The sequence below is a fragment of the Homarus americanus genome, unplaced genomic scaffold, assembly GCF_018991925.1.
Source record: "Homarus americanus isolate GMGI-L3 unplaced genomic scaffold, GMGI_Hamer_2.0 scaffold22250, whole genome shotgun sequence".
NCBI classification, from domain to species: Eukaryota; Metazoa; Arthropoda; class Malacostraca; order Decapoda; family Nephropidae; genus Homarus; species Homarus americanus.
The window spans coordinates 4,057,127-4,065,341 of NW_024741189.1; positions in this window are offsets into that span (position 1 = coordinate 4,057,127).

The following is an 8,215-nucleotide window of genomic DNA, read 5'->3' on the forward strand; positions in this document are numbered from 1 at the left end:
AGAAGTTTTAGAAAAATCCGCTGTTGACCAATTAACGCCCATGTCCAATACACTTCAACCACTATCTACCACCCCTCCTCACTCAGAAGTTGCGTCAGGTCTGGCTAGCCCTCAAGAAAAAACACAAAGAGTAGACGCCTTAGAAATAGAACGAGCTAGGTTCGAGTTCCAAATCAAAATGAAAGAACTCCAGTTGGAGCATGAGTTGGAACAGGCCAAGTTGGAGCAGGAGGTTAGACTGAAATAACTACAGGTGAAAGAGATATAAGTCACCTTAACATCGGAGTTTAAATCAAAAGAAGTGGCATTAAAAGAGAGACTAGCTGCTTTTAACCCTGCTAATGCTTCTTCCCTTGTTCCCGAGTTTGATGAATCCGATATGGACGGGTCATTTAGGACTTTTGAGAAAATAGCCGGGAAGAATGAGTGGCCTAAGGACCAGTGGGTGCCAGTGTTAGTTCCTAAATTATGTGGTAAGGCTCGTAGAGTTTATAACTGTTTAGACCAGACTGATGACTATGATAACGTAAAAAAGAATATCCTCACCTCTTATGCTATCACGCCAGATAGATACCGGCAGAAGTTTCGTAAACTAACCAAAACATTTTCACACACCTTTGTTGAGTTTGCTCAAGAAAAGCTTAGGTTTTTCAAGAAGTGGTTAGAGGCTACAGAGACCTCCACATTTCAGGATTTGTTAAACTTGGTAGTCCTGGAGGAGTGGAAGAGCAAGATACCATTTCACATCTTGAAGCATGTGGAGGAGCGTGGAGAGGTTAATTTAGGGCGTGCGGCTGAGGTGGCTGATGCGTACGCCTTGCTGGTGGAGTCACTGGGCAGTAGGGAACGTGGTACTTTCCAGCATGTTAGGTCCTCCTCTGATGATAACCTTGGGGACGTGAGTGGTAGGTCGAAAGGTCCCACACCTACCCCCCCTGATGCAACCAAGTTTTATTGTTCTTACTGTAAAAAACCAGGCCATACGATCCAGTCTTGTAAACACCCAAAGTGTCGAACTTCTAAAAGTAGTTCCCTGGATCCCAAATTCAAACCAATAGCAACCACCAATGTGGAAAGGCCCCATCAGGATCTCTTCTCTTCATTCACCTATGAGGGAAAAATTTCAATCATAGAGGGGTCTCGTTCTTTCCCTATTCGTATACTACGTGATACGGGCGCAGCACAATCTATCCTCCTGTTTAACGTCATTCCTGATATATCTACAGCATTTACTAATGAGAGTGTTCTAATTTCAGATCTCTCATCCCATTCTTCCTATCCCTTAGCTAAAGTGCACCTCCAATGTCCCTTGATTACTGGGGAAGTGCAAGTAGCCATTAGGAAAGATCCAATGCCTGTGAGCGGCATTCATTTATTATTGGGTAATGACTTGGTAGGAGATCTAGTGGTTCCCAACATAAAGACAGTCGACTCTCCCTTACCTGTCAACTCCACCACTGACCTTGAAGAAACTATTCCTCACCTTTTCCCATCTTGTGCTGTCACCCAGTCACAGAGTGTGCGAAATGGGCCCTCTTCATCTAAAACGACCTCCAATATCTTCCTACCCACAGAAGATCTGTACACTAAGACCATTAGTAAGGATGAGCTCATTAAAGCCCAACAATCTGATCCATCTTTGAATAAACTTCATCATGCGGCAGTTGATGGTAAAGATTTTAACACCCTTCCTTGTTTTTATTATCAGGAAGGGGTTTTGATAAGGGCCTATAGACCCCCTGAGCTTTCCCATCTAGACACATGGCCGGAAATACATCAAGTGGTAATTCCCTCCTCAGTCAGACCAGCATTAATTGCCCTTGCCCATGATGGTATTTCAGGACATTTGGGAATCCTGAAAACATATAAAAAGATCCTCCAAAACTATTACTGGCCTGGACTTAGGAAGGATGTGTCAATAGGGTGTGTCATACGGAGGCGAATTTTTTTTTTTGAGTTTGAAAAATCGGCCCATGGTATTAATGATGTAGTTCTATGTGCAGAATCATGTGATATCTTCAGATTTGAAAAGTTTTCATTTTTTGCTAGGTAAATTTTAACTTGAAATCTTATGAAAATTCAGTATTCCCACCCTTTTACCAACACCACTAAATAGCTTATTTAAAGTAAAGTAAATGTATCAGGTTAATTTATTAGGATGAAAATGATCCAGAATAGTGAAACGAATGATCTTGACACATTTATTAAAATTTAATATTCCTTTAGAAAACAAAATCATCAAATACAAAAACCGGTTTTACTACTACGACGGTGTTGCTGCACACCATAAAGAGAACATGTCTTTCTTGCTTCTGTTTCTACTCATCACCTCCCTGCTGACCACCTGAGCTCGGATGTAGCCTTCCCTCCTCTCCTGGCTGTACGCGTGACTGCTGGCCTCGCTCACTTGCTGTACACAACGCTCTATACTCTGGGTGTGCGAGGGCCAGGCAGGGACATGCATGGGGTTGTCCAGGAAAGCTCTGACTTGAACATTGGTGAGGCTGCAGGTAAGAGGGAGCTCACTGCCAGCCTGGATGTTATCCAGATCTATGAGATCAGTGAGGGTCTTGGCACCTAGATTGACTTCAGGAGTCTTCCTGACCCTGAAGAATAGATCACCAACTGATTCGTCATGCCCAGATCCTCTCATAAATTCATATCCAAAGATCTTGCAGCTGCCACTCTTCTCTCCTCCTCATCCTTACCGCAGAGCATTGTCTGCAGAACTGCCTCGGGATGAGCATACCAGGAAGATCTCCTCACAGTCTGCTCCACAATCTGAACAACCTTCCTTGGCTGACTCCTCAGGAGCTCAAGCTGGAAGAGAACATGCCTAGGACCTTCGGAGAACGATGACTTGACCTTGGTGTTGAACCAATTTGGCAAGTAGACACTCACGATGAATTGGACAATAAGTCTCAGGTTGTGAAGCTGGTTCCCTTTCAGTTTATGATGAGCGACCCAAATTCTGCAGAACCTGAGAGCCGTTGTGAGCCACCTAGAATGTGAGACTGGACCTATCTGCAGGAAAGCAAGTCTATCAGGCATGACCCCAGTTTTGATGGCACTGCAAATCATGTAGCCATAGTACTGGTCAGTACTCAGGTCGTCAATGACAGTATGTGCAAGCTCTCAGCAGTGGAGGGGCCAACTGTGATTTTTTCAAAGCTCGGATTTATTTCTAACTCAGTGGCAGAGTCAGCATCTTGCCAAGAGGACCAGACCATCTGTTGTTTGAAAAGAGTCTTGCCATCCAGCTCCTGGATCAGATGTCTGAGTGGCAACTCGTTGGTGTGAAGGTCACAAACAATCCAGACCAGCTTCCTCCCAATCTTCCGCTCTATCCACTGTATGACCCCCCCTTGCCACCCTGTGTTCGTGTTGGTGCTGTCCCCTCCAATGGCCTGCAGGGTCTGGTCTACGTTCCTCTCTTGAGCCAGTTCACAATGTTATCTGCCACTATCTCAGCTGGTTTCCTGATGTCATCTTTCTCTGGAGTGAAATGCCACAAATACTTCCCTCCTGGTTCACTGCAGCAGGAGTAGTGTTCCTCCTTCACCATGGCAGGGAACAACTTGTCAGAATCTCCAACTTTCATGAACACTTTAGTGTCATCCCTTCTCCCATCAAAGAACAAACAATTGATTCCATTTTCTCTTATCCCCTTATCAAACTCCTCTTCTAGGTTACTGACAAGTTTCTCCTGAACTCTCCTTACTTTGTTATGATCTATCACCAGGTGAACATCATCAGGTGTTATCAAACCACCGTCAATCCAGGCAGCTGTTGCTATCTCTGCAGTTTCTCTGAGACCAGTGTGGTGTCGCATGCTGGCCAGAGCTATGCTCGGGATATCTTTCCTATTTCGAATCTTATGCCTGGAAGGTTTGGGATCATTATTTTCTGGGTTAGGGACAAAGTCACCATTCTCCTGGTCAGCACTCGGATCAGCCATGGGGAAGTCATTAAACTCTGAATCAGCTTGACTCCAATCATCGGCCTTTTTTACCTCACCCTGGGCCTTCTCAAGTCTCTTTTCCTCGCAACTCTTCTCCTCTTCTGTCTCTCTGTGGCAGCCTCCTGTCTCTTGGACTCCGGAATATCTTGGCTAGAAATCATGAGAGCCCCTATACTGCCAGTCTTCTCTCTCTGTGCTTTGACAAATGCCAGTTCGATCACAGGAATCTTCAGTTCACGCTTGCAAATACAGGAGATGTGGGCCTCGGATTTACAGTCACGATCGCATCCAAACTCAGGACAGAGAACAATTGGGCACTTGCAAGTAATTATGTCAAATAACTGGTCCAGTTGCTTGGCAAAGCTGTCCTTAACTGCAAGTTTTTCCTCTCCCAAGAGAGATATCTCTTGCCTTTTCCCCAACTGGCTAGCAGTCTCTCACTAATCTTCTTCTGACTTGTTATGACTGGAGGCTTGAACTGAGCGTTAGCCAGAGTGTATTGTGCCAAGACAGCTTTGGTCATATCACTGGCAATGTCTTTGTTGTGTAAGTTCTTTGGTTCTTTTCACTGATTTGCCTGATTAAAACACCGTATCTCAAAGCATCTCTCAATGTAGGCAACTCCGACTTCAGGAGCTCTCTCCCAGACCCAAGATAGTGACTGAGATGGCTGGATTTTTGGTTCCTCGTCCTGACACAAGCAGCCATCGCAAATATTATCAACTTATAAATGCATCAGAATCTGAAACAGAAAAAAATATTGTTAGTTGGGTTGTTAAAGAATGAAGTCAGAAAGCAATGTTCACTATTTAATTGTAATGCACTAATGCAGCTGCACGTTAGATTTTCGATAAATTTCACGCTAAAATTTACCAAGCAAAAGGATGCAAAATATTGAAACTGAAATTATTTTCTGTTTATATACAGTAAAATCTACCAAAAAAGTGATGGGCCATTAGTTTTAGCTGATCTTCCCTCCTATGACACACCCTAATACAGTATGTTAATAATATCTCTTTTCCCCTTGATTTTATATTAATAAACTTGTTCTTTGAGTATTTTAGGAGTATTCATTTCTCCCACAGTAGTTACCTTTATTTCCGTCCAAGTGATCCTGATATCAGAATTACACTACCCATGTGCCTAGACCATCGACATGCTACCAAAAAGAACTGAGGTTAGGTAGTACCAAAAATGAACTGAAGTAAGTAGAAGGAACATTTGAAAGAACTAAGACATGTTATGGTTTCACCCTTCTTCCCCTTATCTATCTGGTCAATGAAAAACCTAACCCAATGCCTAGTCCACTCTGCCCGCTACCTAACGAGTTACATACTGTCCACAGGGGGTCTGGTGGCAGCAACCCTTAGAAATTAAGATTAGAGTTAAGTTTCCCCCTTAGAATTAGTGACCCCAGTCTGGCAGTATACTGTACTCTGGCTTCTTACAACATTACTGATGGTACATTACATAGACTACACCAAATGACAAACTTACATCTGGTACCTTCATAGAACTGTTGTTAGTACATATGGAGGATGCACTCACAACACACCATGTTATTACTGATACTAACAATTTTATGGGTTCACTACCCAACATGGGATAATTATATCCAGTTAATTATCCCCAATCATATATAACAAACACTGTGGACCATATACGTAACTGCAAGGAGTGTCCCAGGGCATAACAGTGGCGTCTCAACATATGAAGATCGCTGTTATGGTCGGTTGAAGTCTGACACGTGGCGAGCGTCTGGGGGCTAATTCCCAGAATGCAGACTGGAGTATTTCAATCCTGCCGAATCAGAGGCATCGTCCAATACAGCTAACTGTTAGGTAGCCACCGACCCCGGGCAGCCAGTGGGGTGTTCAAATAACCCACACACTGGATCTGGGATAAATTGGAAGGCGTCAAGGAAGGGCTGATGATGACTCAATCACAAACAATCTTTCGTCTAGCAACGACAGACGACGTTTACGTTATAGTAATTCTTACACTGGGTAAATGACAATTTCACTGTTACAACATGAACACTGATATTCACTAAATTGACTAAGTCAAACTGAATGACTAAATCGGCGGGGAACACTGGCTTACATACCTGAGATAAATTGCAGAACGTCAAAGGAAGGGATTTCCCTCCTTCACGCTCAGGTTTATATATGCCGTGAGTTGCCAGAGGTGGCTACTCACGCAATGACAGAAATCACATTCAAATCAACTGCTACACATTCAAAGATGACTCTCAGATGACACGGGTCTGGCGAATTTCTTAAGTTGATTTACATAAACTAATTCGAGATTGAGCTTGCAGGAAAAAGTGGAATATATACGTTGACAACTGTTAGACCCCCAAATGGGCGGGGCTTATGGAGAGGGAAAACGCGTTTCTTCCTAGGGATAACTCACCAGATATCCACATGTTTTATGGGCTTGAAGTATAATATGAATCATCAGATTTAAAACAGACCAGCCATCATTGTGACCATGACAGTACAACAGGAAATGCTGTGTAGGGTGACTCATTGTGCTGCAAGAAAAAGCTTGCAAGCTAACCACCATCTGCTTACCGCGAATCGTCGAAATCGCGAATAGCAAACTCATAATGAATATTTTGTACATATTCTTTGTAAGATAAATGGCGGTTTCCTTGGATGCGTACGGATATGTAGGCGTTCCCAATCCCTCTCACTTTTTTCTTTACCATTAGTGGTTATCTACTTCTATTGTTCCATTTACAGTGGTCTCTTGGTTAACTAACACAATTCGTTCCAGAGGTTGTTCGTTAACCAAAAATTTCGTTAACCGAATCCATTGTTTCAATGGGATATTGGGTAATTGGTTCCAGCTCACCGAAAAGTACATACAAAGTAAAAAAAAAATGCAGTAAAGTACACTTACTTTGAGGTGTGTATGTAGAAGGCTCCTGGTTGATGATAATGATGGGAATTATAAGTGGGGTGGAGGAGAAGGGAGAAGAGAAGGAAGTGGGGATGGGGGAGAAATCACCTTCCAAGGGATCCATGCTTGATACTGTCATTTCACCAATAAAATTTTAAGTTCACTAGGTGTAATTCAAGATTATTTTCTTTAAATCAACACTGCACTGCGCTATATATTATCAATGTTAAATAAATTTCAGAATGACCAATAATTGTACTGTAAAAACGTAAAAATACTCTGTGTTCAAGAGAGCCACAAGCAAGATGTTTCCTCCACTAAACAGAGACACAAACAGACGCCTTGGTGGGTGAGTAAAATTGCTGATGGGCGCACCAAAAACTAGTTCTCTTTACTGCAATTATGCTAAATAAGTGTTAAAATGACTAATAATTTTAATATAAAACTTGGAAAAATATTGAATAACACATCCTTCTTGATATTTACTCCAATGGGAAAGAATGTAAGCCCTAGAAACCGATTACTGTATTGGCGGACTAACCTACCAGCTGATGATCAAGCCAAAACATGTTGACATGTTTTCGTAAGAATTTCGTTAATCAAATTTTTTTTTGTTCACCGAATTGAAAATTCTTATGGAAAGTAATTCGTTAACCGAGGGACCACTGTATTAACATTAGATAACATCACATAAAATATATACATATTATTTTTTTTACATTAATTTTACTCCAGCTACAACCAGGGTCTTATTTTCTTAATTTTCTCATGTAGAACTATCGTCCAGGACTCCCAGGTGTAAACACTAACGAAAACAATGGCGCCCCATCTCCTCTTGTGTAACCACATTATTTATATAGTTTGCATTTTTCAATAATTTTGTTGTTTGGGGGAAAAGGGCATAAATAGCCACACAAAAGATATGAAAAGGTCACACTGGGGAACTCATCTCATTATTATTGCTTTATTTTAATAGAAATTAATGATTCACGATACAACGATTCACCTCACACTGCAATATTGGAGGACACATTACTGTTGTTATTTCAGGCTTTACTGTACAGTATTTTTTGTTGTAACTTATTTATTGGTATTATTTTTATTTATTCCTCACATGTATTGGTACAGTAAACCCTTGATAATTCGGAATTTCATATAACTCGGCATGGAAGTGGTCTCAGAATGTGTTAGTATAACTCGGGAAAAGTCGAGATATAAAAATTATCTGGGAAAACCTCGGCATATCTGGCCACCTGCATCACCTATCAAGCCTCTATGTCACCTACCATGCATCTGTGACTCCTACTATGATGCTTCATTCTTCGCTTGCAGTGCAGGTAAGTGTTA